This window comes from Papio anubis, chromosome 10 (assembly GCF_008728515.1).
Source record: "Papio anubis isolate 15944 chromosome 10, Panubis1.0, whole genome shotgun sequence".
Taxonomy (NCBI): domain Eukaryota; kingdom Metazoa; phylum Chordata; class Mammalia; order Primates; family Cercopithecidae; genus Papio; species Papio anubis.
In genome coordinates this window covers 25,376,830-25,399,440 of record NC_044985.1, presented here as the reverse complement: position 1 = coordinate 25,399,440, position 22,611 = coordinate 25,376,830, and the positions used below count along the sequence as shown (strand labels likewise).

Sequence of the window (22,611 nt, the reverse complement as noted above, 5' to 3'; positions counted from 1 at the left end):
TTTTGATAAGGATGCTCTGACAGAATCTTTCTCTTCATGGGACTGCTTTTCACGATGTATTTCTCTTTCTTTCAGTATTTCTTTTCTTTCAGTATTTCTCTTTCTTTGAAATCACTGGTATTGCCCTTTATTAAAATCCACTTGCCTTATTCTTATTTAGGAATTACTATGTTACCGAAGTTTCAGAATCTTCCAGACTAAAAGAGCCATGAATGAACTTTTTGTCCGACTCCAAATGCACCAGTTTCTTTTTTCTCCTTCTACACTGGCCTCATTGTTGCAGCCCAAAATGGCAGCTGTATGGTTCGAGTGGGCATCCTCTCTCTGAAAATCAAAGAGAAAATACCTTCTGTTTCAGCAATACACAACTGTTATATACTTATATTTTACTTATTCTTCCCCTATTGTCGGACTTTCATACCAGAGGAAATGTAAGGCTACTCTCTGGTCCTCAAAGGAGCTTTTGAGTAACCACGATCATCCGGTGTAAAAATGCCAAGCATATTCCACTGCTGTTCCTATTTCTTTCCCTAGGACGCGCTATAGATGAGGCTACTGGCAAGAAAGAATATTTTTTTTCCTACTCAATCTGAATTTCTGTTTTCCTTACAGCCAACACATTGACTGCGGGTCTGCATATATATGCACATATATAGAGAAATTTGTAACCAAATTTGCCATTGGCTTTCAAGATTTTCCAGCATCAATTTGAGTTCTAGTAGAAACTTCTACTAGAACTTTCTCTTGATTTTCACATCTCAAGTAAATAAGAGTGAAATAGAATTGAATTCTTCCACTGAAGAGTTGCCTGTCATACCTAAAATGCTATCTTGACATGGCATACTTCAATTGAGAATTCAGAAATCAATATTATTTGTTCTTTGTAAACACTTTAGGTTAGAAGTAGGCAAGCTTTGCTTAAAAATTAAATTCAATAAATATTGCATTATATATATACCATTGACTTAAGCCCCGCACATGGTGGAATATTTTCCCACTTTTTTCTATCATGGCCATGATATTGAACATTGAGGAGCTGGGAATCTGAGCGCATCCTGATTGACAGGTATCCACTGAAAACCAGTAACTATTAAGTTTTATTTGGCTGACTGGCTTATTTAAATATTTTGCATGAATCCTTTTAGCTAATGTAAAAGAAATAGTCTTGACAGCACTGTTTTCTCTTTGGTTTTCTCTCACAGCAGACAAAGACTCTTTTAAATAGTAAACTTATGAAAAACCCATCACTTCATGACAGGGAGAGTTACAGCGAGCACAGTTTTCTCAAGTTCTCAGGGTCTTGTTTGCTATGGAAATGTCTCTCTCATTGAGGCGAGTGTGGGGAAGAAATGCTGGAGCCTCGACTCAATATTTAATCAATGACAGGCTCTCCCCACATCCTCTTTCTCTCTCTTTCTTTTTTTTTTTTTTTTTTTTTTTTTTGAGAAGGAGTTTCACTCTTGTTGCCTTGGCTGGAGTGCAATGCGATCTCAGCTGACTGCAGCCTCCGCCTCTCAGGTTTCAAGCGAATCCCCTGCCTCTGCCTCCTGAGTAGCTGGGATTACAGGCGCCTGCCACTACGCCCAGATAATTTTTTGTATTTTCAGTAGAGACAGGGTTTTACCATGTTGGCCAGGCTATTCTTGAACTTCTGACCTCAGGTGATCCGCTCACCTTGGCCTCGCAAAGTGTTGGGATTACAGGCGTGAACCATCATGCCCTGCCTCTCTCTCCCTCTTTTATCCTATCACCACTCATGTTGGAAGTGGTAGTTCTCTGAGGACATGAAAATATCATGGGGAAAAATCCAAACACTTTAAACACAACAAGATCAATTTTTTAACCTCTGCTTTAAGTTTTATACGATTTCTCTGTAGCAACACATTGTTGCTTGGGGAAAATACCCAAAGTGAGATTTCTTCACTTGAAATTGTCATTAATATTTGCTGTGAGAAATAAAGTAGCCTATATTCAAAACAATTTTAATCACTAGGAAATCATTAAGAATGATTATATAAATATATATATTTATTTAATTATATATAAATATATATATATAATTTATTAACCATTTTTACTCACCAAATCTCGGACTTTACCTTAAGAATACAATGGAAATCCCTGAGTTTCCGGCTACTAAATATTAGCACAAACTCCCCCACACACTCACTTTTCGGCCTCTCTGAGGACAGTCTCCTTCTTCTCCCTACCGAGCTCTCTGCCCTTTCCTTTGCCTTCATCATGCCTACAGTTTTCAGCTTCAGACCCATGCCTGCAATGCGAAGACTTTTTTTTTTTAAGATAACCTTGCTCAATTTATAACCTACATTATCTACCTGATGATTTGATTAATGTCTACCTTTCCCACAGTTTTGCAAATGTCATAATGTCAGGGAACATGCCATGTCTTTAGCTTATCTACTCATTTCCAGTAGTGACCCATAGCTTTGAGCTTAGTAAATATTTGTTGAGAGCCATCAAAAAGAATTTTTACCAGTATAAAGTTTGCTTCAAAAGAAAGGAATTTATAATTGCGTTTTGATTTTACAAAAGCTTTCCCACATCCTTTAAATAAAATTTTCTTTATTATAATAGTTCCTGACATATCTTAGGAAGTAAGCTCGTCTAGATATGAGTGAAACATCTTTGGTTAAAGCCTGATAGTTCCTTGTGATCATGATTCCCTATATTGAATAACTTTTTGATGGGTAAACGTTGAAGAAGATGGTTTGGACTTTTCTTTTAAACAAATACACCCATTGTAATGTTATTTATTTTTTTATTTTTTGCATTTTGACTCGTGTTAAAGAGAAACTCAGACATAATTAAAATTTAACTGAGGCTTTCAGAAGATGGGATTCCTGTAAATCAAAGATCTTCTATAATCAGGTCCAGTATTGCATGTAGAATATTTCCATGTATTGCATACCTAGTGATGTCTACAGATAGAATCCCCGCCCTGTGAGAATACACCATCAACACTTCTAACAACGAGGCACTGAGCAGCAGTAAGGCTGAGGGGTTAAACCAGGAGTTTGCCTTGGGGGAAAGATTAGCGTTAGAACCCAGAGGTCTAAGATCAAAATCCAGCTATCTTTCTCAACACCATTTTAAGGGGTGTGTGTGTGTGTGTGTGTGTGTGTGTGTGTGTGTGTATGTGTGTGGGTTCTTGTCCTTCTAAGATATGGTCAATCTAAAGGCCACAAAAAGAAAAGAACATCTATTAAATGCATGTTTTGTTTTGCTAACTTAAAAATTACAATGAAAATAGTCCCTCATGTAAACAGAGCATAAAAGGGTAGACATATTTATGCTGTAGCCATACAAAGTTTGAGAAAGAGAATATGACCTCTACTTAAGAAAATAATAATTAAATTAATTCATTGATGTACTTTGTTTTCTTTTTTTAAGAGACAGGGGCCAGACGTGGTGGCTCACGCCTGTAATCCCAGCACTTTGGGAGACCGAGGCAGGCGGATCACCTGAGGTCAGGAGTTCGAGACCAGCCTGGCCAACATGCTGAAACTCTGTCTCTCCAAAAACTCAAAAGTTAGCCAGGCACAGTGGTGCATACCTGCAATCCTAGCTACTTGGGAGGCTGAGGCAAGAGAATCCCTTCAGCCTGGGAGGTGGAGGTTGCAGTGAGCCGAGTTCGTATCATTGTACTCCAGCCTGGGCAACAAGAGCGAGACTCTGTCTCAGGGGGAAAAAAAAGGGAGAGAGAGAGAGAGAGAGACAGAGACAGAGACAGAGACAGAGACAGAGACAGAGTCTTGCTCCTTACTCCAGTGGAATACTTCATTGCACTCCATTGCCCAGGCTGGAGTGCAGTGGTGCAATCATGGCTCTCTGCAGCCTCAAACTCCTGGGCTCACATGATCCTCCCACCTCAGCCTTCCAAAAGTTTTAGCAAGCTTTACTGAAAACAAATCATATTGGATTGAGCCCATTAATTTTCAATTTGTATTAGAATAAATATATTTGCTCAACAAAAGGTAGCCCAGGAAAATAATAGTTTACATCTGTAACATTTAAATCTAAGCCGAAAATCTTGTGTGATCTAACATTATGATTAGTATTTAGAATATCAATGATGGTTTGGTTAAATAATCAGAACAGTTCATCATCAGTTATATAAAGAGGTGATCTGAACATAATCAATATTTTATATTTCATCTTACTATGGGGATTTGGAGATAAAAATCAACATTTGAAATGCTTCTGAGTGTTATAGAAAGAGAAATGTAAAAAGCAAATGTCCCTGAAGGCTCTTGTATCTTTGAGAAATTCCTGAAGCCAAATCATAGAAATGTAGCTGGAAACAGTTTCCTGAGAAACTGATGTGGTTTGGCCTAGATTTTAGATGAAATCTCTGTGATGGTAATTGAAGCATCACATTACTCCAAAGAAAATATTAACTAAGAGGTCCTGGCCCTGAATTGTGTTCTGTGTGTATTAACAGAGCCTTGATTTAATCATCATGGACAATATGTTTTAAAGTATTTTATTTCTACAAAATGTGAGTCTTACCGAAAGCTGAATATAAGTTTTTCTCTCTTTTCACATTCTGATAGATGTAAATCTACCGTTCTATGCATGAGAACATTCTTAAGTACAGTTCACTTGGGTGTTCGTATTGTTACTTCTCACTCATTAACACTTTGTTTAGTTAGCCATAATAAACTCTTTATTCTTATAAATGTCAAACTAGTTATGTATCATATCATATCATTTCCCCTTGTGCACTAGCCTTCAGAAGCTTAAGAAATACATACATATCTTCATGAGTAGTCTTACTCTTCAGAATGTAAAGCCCCAGTAAAAATTTACTGTCAGAATTTTTAAAGTCAAATGTTTCCTAGAGTAAGCGGTGAGATAAGAAATGTCCTTTTTTCTTATTGGCAAATAAATATTTGTTAAATGTCTAGTATTTTGCAATTTTAAGTAACAATTGTTGATATTTTATTACCAATGTTTTCCAACAAATAAAAATTCAAAATCACCTTATTGTATTATTTGCTTTCTAATTTGGTCTTGATATTTTTCTATAGAGTGGATGTAAACTGTAACTGTGCCGTGACAGGACTCCAGGAGATTTGGTCATGGATGTTTACAGTATGTCCTTCAAGGGATACTTCTTTTTTTTTTCTTTTTTCTTTTTTTTTTTAACAGAGTTGCCTGGGCTGCTGGAGTGCAGTGGTGAGATCTCAGCACACCGCAACCTCCGCCTCCCAGGTTCAAGTGATTCTCCTGCCTCAGCCTCCCAAGTAGCTGGGATTACAGACATGCGCCCCCGCATAGGGCTAATTCTGTATTTTTAGTAGAGATGAGGTTTCTCCATGTTGGTCAGTCTGGTCTAAAACTTCCAACCTCAGGTGATCTGCCTGTGTCAGCCTCCCAAAGTGCTGGGATTACAGGAGTGAGCCACCACGCCCAGCCGGGATACTACTTTATCCTGGTGGATGGTCTAATGCCCAAGTGTCTGACCCAGGACCAGGTTTCCTCTCAGAAGAAACTCGTTTATACAGATGGGCGCTGACTTATTGATGGTTTGACTTAAAATATTTTTGAGTTTATGATGGTGCAAAATAATATTCATTCAGTAGAAACTGTACTTCAAATACCCAAAAAATCATTCTGTGTTTTTTACTTTCAGGATAGTATCCAGTTAATTATATGAGATATTAAACACTTTATTATAAAATAGATTTGTTTCAGATAATTTTGCCCAACTGTAGGCAAATGTAAGTGTTCTTACATGTTTAAGGGAGGCTAAGTTAAGCTATGCTGTTCAGTAGGTTAGGTGCATTAAATGCAATTTTTACTTATAACATTTTCAACTTATGATGGTTTTATTGGGATATATCCTTATCATAATTTGCAGAATATCTGTACTTGCATGTACCCTCATGGCTCTTTTCTGACCTGTGTCCAGCTTATATCTACCACAGTAGCCACTCTCTAGGAGAACGCTGATATAAGAAGTCGTCAGGTTTGGCCACTCAGGTGAGACACAGAGGAGACAACACAATAAAACACATGCAATAACAGAAGCATCCCAAAGATGTGAGCATAGCACACCTTGCAGGGCCAACGAGAAAGGGGAGCCCAACCAGAGCATGCATGTTCAACCAGATCCCGTGGATGGAGAGCAAGACAGAGAGGGAGAGATCCAAGGGGCTAAGCCTTTATTGAAGTCTGGGGCAATACCTAGCAGGTTTCCTTTGGGGAGTTCCAACTGATAGGTTTAGAGTAAGCAGGCTCCAGCTCTATGGGGTCACATGGTGACTGAGAGGTCGTCACAATGGCATGATCAGTGCAGTCCATGAGGGTTGTGGGGGTCAGTGGAGCAAGTCAAGTAGGTTATATCTAGCTGTCCCATGGGTAAGGTGGCCACCAGGAGGCAGTTTATAAGGTGGATATCCAGATTGACCACCCTGAGGAATTGAGAGGAGGCAGAGTCTCAGGAACTATGTATAAAGGTGACTAAGCCCTGCTTCTGGTATGACTGTTGAACTTAACTTTAAATTGGCTATCAAGGCAGCAATTATAAGAATGTACCGGATCCCTCCTACAAGTTTAACAACTGGTGATCGTTGTATGGGGTGAGGTAAAATGAACCTCCTCCACAACCTATCCAGAAAGTTCCAGCCTCCATCTAGAAGGTCTGAATTACAAGAGCCTTTACTTTGTGAACTGAGATCATTCCCTGAAAGACCTTATCTGGAGTGTGATTTTATTTTATTTTATTTTTAAGCACAAGGAGACTTTAGGTTTATTTGTCTTTTAAAAAACAAACAAATAAATAAATAATGGTATAGAGTTAAATCTTTGAGAATCATAGTGTCTACTTCTTTAACTACCTATTTGCATACCTAGTTATCTGTCATAAAAATGCAGATATTAAATAAAACTCAATGCTATTTTAATACCAACGAATAAAACTATTCCTTATAAGTAGCGTGATATTGCCCTGGCTAGATAATACATTTAAAAGTCAATAGAATTTAGATTTTATTTTTAATATGAATATAAATCTTATACAAGTTTAAGCAAGTCAGTGTTCATAATATTATTCATTTTTAAAGTCATTTAACATTTTGTCTTTCACAGATACTCATTTAGAAAAAAAATTGGAATTAAAATAACTTAAGGAATTAATTTCTAGAAACGACAAGATGATGATTATTAAATCATAACTTTAAAAAATTCTGGAAAAAGTTAGATAATTATAATCAAATTAAAGCTATTATAACCCTACTTTTCTATTCAAAGTTAGCCTTCTTGGATTTTTAAAATTTGTATACTGAACCATAGCTATCTAGAGGGTATTAACATTCTTTTAAAATATCCTTAATATTCATCAAGGATAACCTGTGTATGAGTTTCAGTGCTAACTGCTGAGGCTAAGGAGCTAAGACAATTATAATGGAGGTAGACACATCGTAGAACAGATATGGAAATAAAATTTATGTCATCCCAAAGATTAATTATTTTGATAGTTTTAGGAGGTTCTGGCTTTCTTTAATGCAGTAATGTATAGATCAAGATGATCTAGTTTATTTGGCTATTTGCTGTCCTAAAGTACTTAGAAACACACAGTATGGGATTGATTTTAAAGATCTGAATGTGAAAACCCATATTACATTCAACCAGGTCTACTTTTGATCTGTCCTTGGTCAATTACTCAAAGTGGTGTGTGTGGTTTTTTGTTTTCTGTTTTTTAAACTGAAGATGTACTATGTGTAGGATACCCTGTGTGATCTTGAGCAAGTAACTATGCTTTTCTCACCTTCAGGTGTATTATCAAGTGTATGCACGAAACTAAAAGCTAAACTGCTGTAATGAGCAAACCCTAAAATACAGGAGTTCACATGAAATGTAAATTTCCCTTTTACATAACAGTCCGTGGCAGACAAGTGTGCTCAGCTCTATGAAGTCATTCAGGTACTAAGCTGGAGGGAGCTCTGTCATTCTCAATATGATACCTCAGGTCACTTCAGTCATTTCCATTTTTTGACACTGAGACGGAAAAGAATGATGAGTCTGGAGTAAATATTTTTAGGAGATGCCTGAGAAGTTATGTATATAAGGTCTGCTCACACTTTTGGAAATTTAGCATCATGGCCACATAGGGCTGCAAAAGAGAGAAGGAAATGTGAACGGCCGTGTGCCCTGGAGGGATTGCAGAACAGATCTAAGGCAATCAGCAATCTTCCATATTATTATGACAATATTCACCTCCCCCAAACTGTTCTATGAAGTACTTAGTGCAGTTCATAATACATGACAAAGCCTTAATAAACATGATCTATTTTACCTATTTGTCATAATTGTTATTATTAAGGTACACAGAAAGGGTAGGGCATATGTTGATGAAAATTTCCATTCCGTATGGAGTAAATAAATGTACTCTTCTGGAGAAAAGAGGGGAAATTGTGCATCTTTTGCATTTCTTTTTTCTGTATGTGGTTATTATATTACCTATGTATTTGTTAACCAAAATGTTTAAGTGTGCCCAGTTGACTGGAAATTCTCTAAGTATCTGATCCAATAATTTATGACTTACTAGGAAAAATGCCTCTTACAAGAAAATTTGTTTGTAATGTTCACAGGGAAATAATACATTAACTCAAAGTCAACTGGAAAGTATAAAACTACTTCTCCCTCTCTTATAGGACCAAAAAGTGAAACACAGATAGAGTTAAGGCCATTCTTTTTACTGAAAGAAAGCCTTTTTTATTTGCTAGAATATTCATAGAGGACTCACCAAAAATATTGTTAGGCCACAGTGGAGAGTCTGCGAGTAGTTTATGCACTGAGCAAGCACACAGGGTTTTGGAATAGCAAGCTGACTAAATAAAAGCTGTGACTTATTCTGGCAGTGGAAATCCATCATTTAAATTTCAAATATTTTACCAACACAACATACTTTACAACAAAACACAGGTTAGAACCTGAAACTATCCTGATAGATATTTGAGTTTTTAATTTTAAAGTAGAACAACATTTAAGTGGAATTCTCTCTAAAATATTGAAGTGGACAGCTGCTACTAATTTCAAACATGAATCTAAAAAAATATACCTTGTATTGTGATTAAGTGAAAATCCTTCACTGGTTAGAATATTGTCTGTGAGGAAGATGGATTATGGTAGATAAGCCAGGTGTTTGTGCTCATAAAATTGTGAAATTTCTGTTTTGATTGAAGACCAAAGATTGTATCCCTAATTAGTCAGCCACAAAGTACATATTAGAGACATATAAATTATAATTAAGTCAGTAAGAAAAGATTTTATATACTTTTATCACTGCACCACACATTTTCATACTCTTCCCCGTCCAATGCCTCGAGGGAATGACAGCTCTATGCTGGGCAGTAGAGGAAATCTTGAACTTGGGGTCAAGGAACTGAGTTTAAAGCTCTACCTACTCTAACCTTACTACCTTAAGAAAGACAGATCATTCAGTCATTAACTAAGGGTCTAATGAGTACCAAACTCTATTCTCCACTCTCTGTATTAAATGAAAAAAACACGGTTCTTACCCTATGGAGCTTGTGTGTATGTCTGTAAGAGGTGTATGTCTGTGTGTTTCTGTGTGTGTGTGTGTGTGTGTGTGTGTGTGTGTGCGTGCATTTAGACAAGAAAGGTATGTTGCAAGGGGAAAGATGAGATAATATAAACACAAGTAAATGTATAATGTAAGGACGGTGAAAATACTAAAAAGAAATAACTCAGGATAATGAGAGAAATCAGTAACCGAGCAGGTAACATGAAGGAAATGTTATTTTAGATAAGGTGGTTCTAGAAGGCCTTTCTGGAAAGGTTGCTGTTGAGCACAGGGAGTCCTGTATTCAGTGAGCTTCAGAATCTTTAATGCATCAGGGGTAAGAGTTCTGGAAGAAGGATCTCATGAATAGGGGAAGGACTTTAGATTTTACTCAAGGCTCATTTTCCTCATTTATAACATGGAAAGTATTTTTTACCTACCCAACACACCTGCTGGTAAAAGCAAAAAGGTGTGTGATAATATTTGTAAACATAAAATACAACCTAAATCCAAGGAACTAAGGATTTTAAAAATCATTGTTTTGCTGAGATTGGAACTGGAAGATATAAATGTTCAAATGGAAATTCTTTCTTTTGAGAGAGACTGCAATTTTGTGTAAAAAACAGGTTTTAAGAATAGTAATGCATGGAGTTATTAAATTTTGTATTTCTGCATACACACATATGTGTATATATATAGAAATATCAAATGACTGTGTGTGTGTGTGTGTGTGAGAGAGAGAGAGAGAGAGAGAGAGAGATAACCTAGGACTACGTTTTTAATGAAGCAATTTTCTAACATGAATTCATTATCTTTTGCTTTATAGTTGAGATTTCAGATTTGGAAGTTAATAGAAATGAAGAAAAGTACTTTTTTTTTTTTCTGAATTGTCATTATTTGGTCCCCAAATAGTTCTTGGATTTGGCTTTTCTTTTTATCTCTTCTACTGAGTTTTCTAAATGATAGAGGACAAAAGGTTGAAATAGTTTGTGAAACTGATCCTAAGTTATATTATTTATTGCTTCATGAAGTCCTTTAGTTATCCTAAAAATATTAGTCTAATACAGTGCAGTTTCCAAGGTCTGTTCTTTAACACCTTGTGTAAATCAAAATTTGTGTTATTTATACTTTCCTGTAAGAATGAATATAAAGAAAAGGTATTCTTAAAATATTTAATTCTACAACCATTACAGTACACTTTTGCTTTATTCTGTTATTATTTTACAGCCCTGTTACTTATATTTCTCAGTGTATTTGCTCTTGAATTAAATGTCCAGTTGTTTCAACATTTTGATGTTGCTTTCTCACTTTTAACATATCTTCCAAAGTTTGATTTGGAAGAGCATTTTTTCTGTTTGTTTGTGCTCTAGTACCACCCTTTAGGGCTATTTAGATAATTGATTCATTCAGATTTTTTATAAGAAGATTTAAAATTACAATAACAGTGGACACTAAAATATCACAGTAGTCATAAGCATCACTCAAAGAAGCTCTGGTGGCAGACAACCACCCTATTGTTTGCGTGTTGCTGGCCAAATAGCAGGGATTACTGTTTACCAGAAAGGCTCAGTAGCACAGCCATATGACAGTGACACAAACATCCTTGACAGTTCTCTAGCCTGCCCAACCCCATTGTTAAATAAATCAGTTTTGATGAATATCTGTTCATTTTCTGCTTCAAGTGAAATATTAACGTTATATTTATCTTGGGCTGTTTCAAGTTTGCATATCTCCAGTTTCCATGTAATACAAGTGGGCTGTGTTACTTGCTTGAGGCAGTATTTTCTTTCTTTCTCTGTTACAAATTTTTGAAAACTCCCCAAATTGGAAACATAGATACCTAGAGTTACAAAGTCATTCCAGGTTATTATCCCTTCCCTGTACAAATAAATGCCCTTTATAGCCCTAGCAAATGCCAACCCTCTGACTTGTCAATAAATATACTGTGTGTCTCACTGACTGCAAATTGGAATGTCAGGCGGAAGTTGATTCCATTTTATATTCCTCTAATCGTTAGAGAAAGCACTTTATATCAGGACAAATTATCTTTCTATAACCTCCATTCACTATGATAAATACAATTTAAGGGGGAAGTAGCCAATCGTAATGGTCAGGAAGATGCATTCCCCCTTCCTAATATACAAAGTCTGCTTGAGCTCTAAAAATAACAAGGTGTTCAGTTATCTTTTACTCTTTGAAAAGAAAACATATGCTTCTTCCTAGTATTTACTGATATTTTTCAAAAAGTATTTAACTGTTCTTTAAAAAAACAGAGATGTAGCAGGATAATTGTCTTTTAGACTAAGAGACAACTATACCAGAATTCCAGGAGCCTAAAGTAAACTTGGAGTGTAAGAATCTGAGTGTGTCATTCACTAGCTATGTGGATTTGAAGCAGCTTTTTCTTCCCTAACTATCCTAAGTGTAAGTTTTCTCTTTATACACTGGAAAGAATGGAAGCTAACTTGTAATAAATGAATTAAACAAGTTCTGGAAAAGTGCCAACCATTTAGGCAAGATCATACAAATTTTCTGCGTGAATAATGGACTATATTTTTCAAAAGTAATAGCCTAATCTCAGTGGCTATTACCCTTCTGATGAACATACAGCCATTTGAGATGAGTCAAATACCTTCTATAAAAGTCACTTTAGTAAGCCAGCATTTAAAGAGAACCACCTTTATAAAGCCTATGCCATAAAAACTTGCAAAAGGAGAAAAGAAAGGTGGATTTGGTCTCAATGAACCTAGAATCATTTAGACATCATGTGTTCCAAAGACAATTAGATCTATGTTTTATTTATTTGTTTCTTTTCTTTCTTTTTCTTTTTCTTTTTTTGAGATGGAGTCTCACTCTCTTGTCTAGACTGGAATGCAATGGCATGATCTCGGCTCACTGCCACCTCCACCTCCCAGGTTCAAACAATTCTCCTGTCTCAACCTCCGAAGTATCTGGGACTACAGGTGCACATCACAACACCCAGCTCATTTTTGTATTTTTAGGAGAGACAGGGATTCACCATATTGGTCAGGCTGGACTTGAACTCCTGACCTTGGGTGATCCACCCACCTCAGCCTCCCAAAGTGCTGGGATTACAGATGTGAGCCACCGCACCCAGCCTGTTTTAATTTTTTAAGCATATTATACTTAAAAACATAATATTTTTTCCTAAGGGTACTGGATGTTACATAGTAGGTACTCAAAAGGTATATAATTTTTTTTTAAAGCTACAGCTAACATTTCAGAATAATACAATCTAAATATATTTATATGAGTACCATATTTCTAATGCATACTTTAATGTATGCCATGATGAATCAGGCCCATAATTTGGGAATGCTAAATATGTACTCTCCTGAAGAGAATTCACTGAAAGCTTTATTGCATGACTGCATAGAAAAGCAAAAATGTAGCATTTAGTTTTAATGGAAAGGAATTTATATTAGATATCCTTTCCTCACACAAATATGAATAATTTTGTGTTTGAATAATTTTGTGATTGGAAAATATCTATATCTTTTTAAAACGATTGGCTGCAAAGTTATTACGTTGAATTTGTTTTAATCCTTTAACATAAATGAATTTTTGGTTTAATAATAAAATATTTACTTGTGCTAAACAATGACAACAACAAAAATCTGGGTTAGTCATTTTTGTATATCTGTACCATAGTAAGCTGTATTTATATTTCTGTAATGTACGTTTTAAAATTTAAAGATCTTCAAAGTCCTATCTTATTTTCAAAATTTACTATTAAACATTTTAGGCAAGATGCTGCAAAATTTCTGTATGAATAATGGACTATATTTTTCAAAAGTAATCTGATCTCAACAGCAATAACCCTTCTTATGAACATACAACCATTTGAGATGAGTCAAACACCTTCTGTAAAAGTCACTTTTCTGAGCTAGCATTTAATGAGCATCACCTTTCTATAGTCCATGTCATTAGAATTTGCAAAAGAGGAAAAGGGAGGAGGAATTGATCTCAAGGAACATAGAATCATCATTTAGACATCATATATTCCAAAGGCAATTAGAACTGTGTTATGATTTTTAGAGCATTCTGTACTTAAAAACTTACAATATTTTTCCCCAAGGGCACTTGTGTTTTAATAAAAAACACAAGAAATATTTAGACTTTAAAGGATATTTTGAGAAGTAAAACTTTTTTTTCTGTCATATGTAGACCTCCAAAAGTGCAATTTGTGTGGTGTATAACATATCTATATTACAACATACTAATACAGAGAGCCTGAAAGAGTAGCCTACTTTATAAAAATAGTCTGGCTAGACTGAAGCTAGGTGCCCACATCCTATACAGCCTGCCATTAACTCTTCCCATAATGTAACTGTGGAGTGATAAATAATGAAGTAGACATTTTCATGTGAAGATTAATAGCCATTAGAGATGTAAATACAGTAGAATGTTACACTAGTGCACATATAAGGCACTTTAATTGCATAGGTAATTAACACTTCTGTTGTTTTTCTCATTATCATTTTGTTCCAGTCGAAATGCTTGTTAGCAACCTACTCTGTAGAAGGAACAGATAGCATGTCATTACAACAGTTAACACAAGGCCACCTTCAACTATGTGACACTAATTAAATTAAAACTTCAAATGACAGACTTCTTATAACTAATGATGAATGACCATTTTCATGAAACAATATTCACTTCTTTATTCAAGAGTCACAAGTGTTGCTTTTAATATGTTGTATTAAATCACAAAGAAATCCATTAACAAAGCTCTTATGTCTGTCTTTCCAATGGAAAGAAAATTAACGTTTTGAGATTTTCTGCAGACTAAGGGAGTTTTCTCCTCTCATTTGTCTAATGACAGATGATTAGGAATTTCTATCCCTAGCAGGGATGTCACACTTCTCAAGCAGCTGGGTTGTGATGCAGTCTTTACAAGACAGGGCAGTGTTCTAGAACTCTGGAAATTACTATTTTCTTTTAACTAATGCCAATGGTTGGTGCATAAAGAATGGTCAATACATTGTATCAGTATGTTTTTATATTCTGAAGCTGATAAGATGCCCAGAAAAGGCTTCTTGAGACTATATCACTTTGACATAGTTAGAACATTCAGATAAGTTACAAGAGTTAATTAGGAATCACCCCTAAAGCAATCTTAATGGAGATTGGCCTACCAAGCAGAATGTGTTACTAAGTCTCAGAAAACAAATGCAAACTATATTATTTGCTTCATCTGATTAGAATGTTTGGTCCATTTCAAAAGCTTACTTTATAAATAGATAACTAAAAGACAATTAAAATTTTAGTGAGGACAAAATTATAGTAACAGGTATATACTGAATAATTTTAATGGTCTCTGTTATAAAGAATGGAGGTCTACTGCAATATTTTTCAATTCATAGATTTCAGTCCACAGCTTCATTGTGAACATTTCACGGGTACAGTATCGACTTTGGCTCATATGTGTAATATATTTTTCTTGCATACTATAACAAGTGAGTATACATACTGTTACAGCAATGGATACCAGAGGTATGTGTGTGTTGAACAGGACTTAAAATGTGTTATTTACTCTGAGATAGATGAGGTCCTAGAGGTCTAGTATATCGGATTGAAACAAAAGATTTGCTGAGACTTACAAATATTTGCCTCTGAATATATGAAGAAGTAGAATGTTACACTAGTGCACATATAAGGCACTTTAATTGCATAGGTGATTAACACTTCTGTTGTTTTTCTTATTGTCTTGCATACTATATGAAGAAATGGTTACAGGGAGCAAGAGATCAAAGAATATGTGATAACCATTGGAGCTTTTATAGACTCTGAAAAATGCTGTTATAATGTATCAGTATAATAGTAATGAGTTTATCTAAATTATTGAGGGGAGGTGAAGAGAAAGAGAGAGGAGGAGGAGGAATTTACTCTTCTCAAACAAAGCAATAATAATTGTATTATTCAAAATTGTGGTACTAATACAAGTAAGTTTAAACCTTTGATCTGATTAACACTGTCCAATAAAACTTTCTGTGAGGATGGAAATGTCCTATCTTTCCAATATGTTAGCCATTAGGCACATTCAACTAATGATCACTAGAAATGTGGCTAGTGAGACTGAAGAACTAAGTCTTTAATTTTATTTTACTTTAATTTTAATTTTCATTAATTTGAATTAATTAAAATTTAATATCATTAATTTGAATTTGAATTTAGCCACACGTGACTAGCAGCTACAAAATCTAGCTCTTACACAGGTTTAAGACATCCATCTCCATTGTAAGAACCCAATCCTTTGAGTTCCAGAGTGTTCTTGACCCTTTGGTGATTACCACCTAGACAGATTATTGCTCCTTGGGCACCCACATTGTAGATTTCTTATATCTTTCATCTGGTAATGTGTTGTTTCTGCAGACAAGTTACAGTTAGCTAATTTACTGACTTAAACTTATTATACATTTGTTCCTTGGTTGGAATTCCCATTTTCAAACTCTCACTTAGTAGGAGTTACTTCTAAATATAAGTGATTTCATCAATTAACTTATGGGTATTTTTTTAAAATGGAGTCATTTCTCTCATTCTCTGCTTTCCTGGGATCTATCTACAAGCCAAAGTTGTAAATCAATTACATACTAAATAATGCCTCAGTGAATTAATTTGTGAATATTTAATGATCACTTTTTTCATCCCTATGCTAGTCACTAGTAATCCAAAATTATTAAGACATCATCCTGCCCTTGGAGAACTTACAGTCTTTAAGTGCCGCAGCACTGTAAATAAGCCAATTCATCTTCGAAGGCAGGCTTAATTAGTATGAAACCTCTGGGGAATTCATCTACAAAAAATAAGTATTTGCCAGCAAGCAGAAAGTATTTATCACACAATATCCCTCCTTTGGACATAAAAGTAACCAGAACCATTATTAATGTAGTAGATACTATTTGGAGGTGGCAGAAATCCAATAGCCTAAATTGTTTCCAAGGTGGCTTTTGGAGTTAGCCTTGTAAAAAAATTAAAATTCTGATTTATTCCTGTGTACACATGGAGTCAAATACTTAGTGTTAAGATCTGCCTGAATGCTTACATATATTAAGGAGCACTCTGTTTTGTTTATTAGTTGTTTCTCTTTTCAAAGCTTTCAACATGGCAAAGTTTGCCTTAATTACATTCAAACAAGAGTGCCTTAACAACTTCTCTCTCTCTTGCCCTTTACATCTTTTGAAATACCTAGTTCTCCAGTTTTGTGTATTAGTATGAGGAAAAAAGGAAATTAAAAGATTTATTCATATTATGATGTTAATGAGTGTCAGGATGTGATATTTTAGAAGAAGCATGAGTAGGAATTGGGAGAGAGGGAGGGTTTTTCTGGCACACTGCAAATTATACAGATAGAAGGAGGACATAATTATGAATACAGTCAGTATTCTACTTGTATTACTTCTACATTCTATGTACAGATAGAATGGTCATACATAAATGCAGTATTATTATTTTGGCTATGTATAATGTAACAGATTTTAATTTAAACTTGGCGATTGATATTTGAATCTCAGATTTCTTATTCTTATGTCAACAACTGTTGGAAACTGTTGGAAACAAGTGGAATATCTGAAGTAGTTAGGGAAAACTTTATCAAGTGGGCCCAAGTTTCCTGGAAATATGTATATTTCCTCTAGTCTAATATATATATATAATTATATATATTATTATATTATATATTATATAATATTATATATATTATATATTATATATTGTATATTACATTCTATATAGCCATAATAAAGTAAATTCATATTTTATTATATTACTCATATATAAATAATTACATATAATATATAATAGAATTTATTATATATAACAATATATATAATGTTATATATTATATATTTTATATTATGTTATATATATAGTCATAATAAAGTAAACTCATGTTTTCTTTGAGATAAAAGTTGCAATTGAAATTCTTCTATTTATATGCATCTAATAATTTGGATTCAAGCAAATCATTGGTGTGGTCAATCCATTTTTACATCAAAAACTTTAAGGTGCAGAAGAGCCTTAGAGATTTAAAAATTGATTTAAAGCTTAACTTGAATATAATTACAAGTTTCATGACTTTAAAACTCCTATATCCTAGCTGTCTTATTTTTTTATTTTTATTTTTATTTTTATTTATTTTTATTTTTTGAAATGGAGTCTCGCTCTGTCACCAGGCTGGAGTACAGTATCACGATCTCAGCTCACTACAACCTCCGCCACCCGGATTTAACCAATTCTCCTGCCTCAGCCTCCTGAGTAGCTGGGACTACAGGCATGTGGCACGTCCCCCAGCTAATTTTTGTATTTCTAGTAGAGATGGGTTTCACCATGTTGGCCAGGATGGTCTCGATCTCTTGACCTCATGATCCACCCACCTCAGCCTCCCAAAGCACTGGGATTACAGGCACGAGCCACTGCACCCAGCCAGCTGTCCTAGTTTTTAAACAATTATACTGAAATAGTTTCCCATATGCTAATTTTTTTTTTTCTTCAGTGTTTCTTCAACTATCTATCTATTCCTAAGAGATTATAAACATTTATTTTAAATCAAGTAATTTTGTTAGGTCTCAAGTATGCTGGAATCTTTTGATTAAAAAATGGAGGTTAAATACAAATATTAATGAGCAAACAAATTCCTCAACCTTAATGAATTTCACCATTTAGTTCAAGGTGACCAGGATATTAGATTATCAGCCTTGTTATATCAAATATAGCTAAACTATTTGTCTTCCCCTTGGGGAAAATCCTAAAAATATTCTCTTGTCCCCACATTTCATTACTTTAGAAGGATATTGATTCTTACAGAATATTTGAATGAAAAATCCTGAAACGATTGTTTCATTTCATAAAGTTAATGAGTATTTTGAAATGGATTCCCCAGCTAGGCAGTTGTACTTCTAGACAAGATTTAAACACAATTAAATCTTATATTTGTTTGGGGGGAGTGTTTAGATATTTAAAAGTATTTCACGTGTTCTTACATTTTATGCTCACAGCTAGATTAGACTTTGAGGTTAGATCATGAGGTTAGGCTGGTGCCTCCCTCCATAGCGCCTCCTTTTCGACATTTGACAGACAAGAAAAAAAAAAAAAAAGTCATAGTTGTTTCTGTCACTTTCTCAGTCATACTGTTGGAGAATGCCAGAGTCAAGCCTGAGCATCTGACTCCAGGTCTATAGCAATTTCTCTTAATCTACCAACCAAATAATATGTGTTGCAGCTACAAAGAAATTTTTTCAAAAATTGTAACTTTATATGTCAGTCTGTACAATGCATGTTTCTTTTCGATCTTTGCTGCAACTATATCATGAATACATTGTATATGGTTGTTAATTACAGTATATAGCTTCATTTGTATAGAGCAGCTTACCACTGATCTCAAGGCTAACTTTGCAGAAATCCAAGTTATCACCACTGCAACTTCAACAACAATTGCAAAATGTTGTAACTTCCCTCCTCTAATTATTTTGTAATTAACTTCAAAGTCTAAAATGACTTAATTATACTGTAGTACTTTAAGTATAAGCCAGAATCAGTGACAACTTCTTGATTGGACACTGGAAGCTATTTACAGGCTGCTGTGTTTTCTTTTCATGCAGTATATTATGATTTCTCCTTTTAGGCACTCAGAATTCATAAGAAGATGTTTTTGAACTTTAATTCTCCAGAATCTCATATTATGAGACTCAGGGAGCTATTTTATGATACTTATATTTTTGAGTTATACCACATACACCTATTTTCTAGCTTGAATTTATTAGTGTATTATAATTCAAAATAAAGTTCACATAAAATAAAATATATGAAATTTACATAATTCTTCAAAGTCAAAGAAGATGAAAGTTTCTTAAGTGAGAAAGGAATATTTCTCTATAAATAAAGGCACAAAGTGAATTATCATTATTATTGTTCAACTTTGCAAGAAGTCATATTATATTTAGAAGATTTATCAAGATATATATGTTTTTGTTGTTTGAAAATGATGGTCTGCTTTAGAGTGAATGATTAGATTGTTTTACATAAGTACATCTAAAAGAAATGGGAAAAGTGACCAAGAGAAGGACAAACAATGAAAAAAATCAAAGGATACATGAAGAAAATAGAAACACTCAGAGTCCTGTTGTCAGAAAGGACTGTGGCAATTATCTTGTTTATTTCTAAAGCAATAGAGGAGTTGCCTCTAGATCATCCCAAAGGATCAGACACCCTTTGCTTGAATTTGTCTATAAACAGTAAATTCATGAGATTATGTCCTTGTTATATACACCTAGTTCTCAGCAATTGTTATCTATATGAGTGATAAAACTGCTTTCTTTTGAAATCCAAGAGGAACCACTGGCCGAATCCTTCTTTCATTGTGAATCCTTCATATACTTTAACTTGCCATAATCTTCCTTCTGTAGTTTATCTTCCGTAGGCAAATATTTCTGAATTTTTAAATCATTGACTTACCACATAATTCCCAGGCTCCATCCATTTTATTACTCTTTTATAGAATGAGAAATATTTGTTGATTTTTTAAACATATGGTACCTAGTACTATGTAGGTAAGAAAAACCCGTTCTATGCTCTTTCGTTTAGTAACTGGGGCCTGCAAATTAAAGTGACAAAAGACAGATTAACAGGAGAAAGGTTTATTTTTGTATGCACACAGGATCTTCACAGAAAAGAAGTGAAAGTCCAAAGTAGTGACTAGGTTTGAGAACTTACATATCATATTAACAAAGTCTGATAAAGTGTGGAGACATGACAAGACAAAGCAAAGGGATTTGGGCTTACAGGGATGGTAAATTGTGAGAAGGCAAATACATGGGGAAAACTAATGGAAGACAAAAGTTATTTTAGTAATGTTTGTTATTCAGACTCAAATAGGCTCCCTCTCCAGTGATGCACTGTCTTCAGTAAGACATCCCCCTCTTCCTAATACGGGAGAAACGAGCAGAAACACCTTCACAAAGAAAAATTTATGCTCTGCTTTTAGGCAGAAAAAAGGAAGGAAGATAGTTCCTCCCATAGCTGCTGTTCCTTAACTGCCTTTAGCTCAAAGTAATCCTTATGTCAAAGTGGCATCTTTGGGGGTAGAATCGTCTGATCCCCTTCAACTCTAAATGTGTTCTAAAAAAAAAAAAAGGAGTAACTTCATTTTCCTTGGTAATAAATTCAAGATTTGATATAAAAATTTGCATCTATTAAGGAAACCTGATGCCAAATACTAAAACAAATCCTACATATTTTATTTTTTTATTTCAAATTAAAACTTTACATTATTGTTTGTTAATTTTCTTTTTTATTTGCCAATCATGTCAGCTTAAAAATGTCATACTTTAATATCCCAAATATTAACTATGTTTTCAATCTTCATTCACTTGGAAATTTTTAAAATGTGACATCTGAGTCTTCATTTAAATAACTGATGATTATGACATATTACACAGAACCCAATCCTGACTTTCTCTATAGTAACATAAAGAACCTTCTAAAGAGGATGTGGAAAGAGTTAAAATAAACAAACAAAAACCCAAAGCAAAACAAACATATTCAAGCAGGATTTGAGAGATCATACACAGGATACAAAGTGAAAAGAGCCAGGCAGGGCCAGTGCGAACAAGAGGTGTAAGTATTACTGGAAGGAAGTGATTTGACTCTGTCATACAGTTACATAGTCAGTAGATCATTGTGAGCAATTGTGTGGACGCTGAAGATAAAATCCCTAAGTTTAAATGCTGACTACCCAAAAGAACAGCTGTGACATTGCACAAGACAGTTAATCTCTGGGTCTCTATTTCTGCACCTGTAAAATGGAAATGATAAGTGTGACTTTCAAGATTGGTCAGAAGACTGAGTTAGTTAGTAAGTCTAAAAAAGCTTAGAACACAGCCTGTTATATGGACATTATTTAATATATGTTAGCCACATAATTAACAAGGGGAAACCTTTCTTCTGAATTTACCAATGAATTCTCTTCTGTAGTTTCTCAGATCAGAGCAGAAACATGAATTCATGCAGAAGACATTGCTGAAAATGGAATCTATTTATGTACTGACCACCTTACTCGGAAATGACACCCTGGATGGAACAGACTGAGGGTCGTTATTTGCCTATCTAAGCAAGGACAACTTTGTAGAAGCCCCTACTGAATTTTAGAGATATTCACAACAGAAACACGTACAACAGAGTTGCTACTCAAAGATAGAAAGCATGCAGAGAATGTCTATGGCAGAGATTCGCCACAGAAATGTGGGAAGCGTGCAGAGGTAGTTTCATCCCATCATAGTTTCCCTGGAATGACTGAAAAGATATGAGCCATTATGCAGTTGTTCTAAATGCTGGCCAAGCAGCAGCTCCTTTGCAGGATGGAGGTGGGGGAGTGGGGATGATTTCAATACTTTTTTAAGGGACTGGATCTCTGGTAAAAAAAAAAAAAAAAATGTAGTTTTTCCAGCAGTTTTACTGATACCATAATAGATCATGAACAATATAAAAGGATACCATTGTGAAAAGTTATTTTACCAGGTAGGAAACTTGCAAGAGGATTTATATTTCAAAATGACAGTGTCCTAAAACTCACATTTAAAAAAAATGTCTTGAAGAGAACAGGTCCAGAATTGTAACTTATGGAACTATATTGCTGAGAACCTTAGCCAAAAAAAAGAAAAAAAAAAAAAGGATTTTAAAGATATCTGGGACTTTTATTCCTCAGTAGAACTTTGTACACAGAAAAAGATGTTAAAGTGTTGTAGATGAAGGTGTTCATTTCAGACTACCAAAGTCTTCCAGTTTTGTTTTATTTTTTAATGTGTGTTACTCCACTATTCCTTTTCAGCAACTAAACAATTTCATGCCTGTATTTTATTAGGGTCTTTTTTTCTATACTTTATAGTATCTTAGCATCAAATACTAATGTTATATAGGTACGTTTGCTCCTCAGATACTCAAGTTTTTTAATGTTATAAAACCAAAAATTTCAAGTATGTAGAGATGTACTTTTGAAAAGTCACAGTATTTAGATACTAACATAAGTTTTAGTTGTTCTACATTTT

General features: G+C 34.5%; 1 protein-coding gene and 1 long non-coding RNA gene across 2 annotated transcripts in view; both read left to right on the top strand.

Moving 5' to 3' along the window:
• LRP1B (LDL receptor related protein 1B) overlaps positions 1-22,611 on the top strand; it is a 1,950,491-nt gene that overhangs the window by 632,728 nt on the left and 1,295,152 nt on the right. The gene's annotated exons all lie outside the window — the stretch shown is intronic.
• LOC103876212 lies at positions 18,075-22,049 on the top strand. Its single transcript, XR_635344.4, has 2 exons — positions 18,075-21,184; positions 21,542-22,049. It is a non-coding gene; the product is annotated as an uncharacterized LOC103876212 (long non-coding RNA).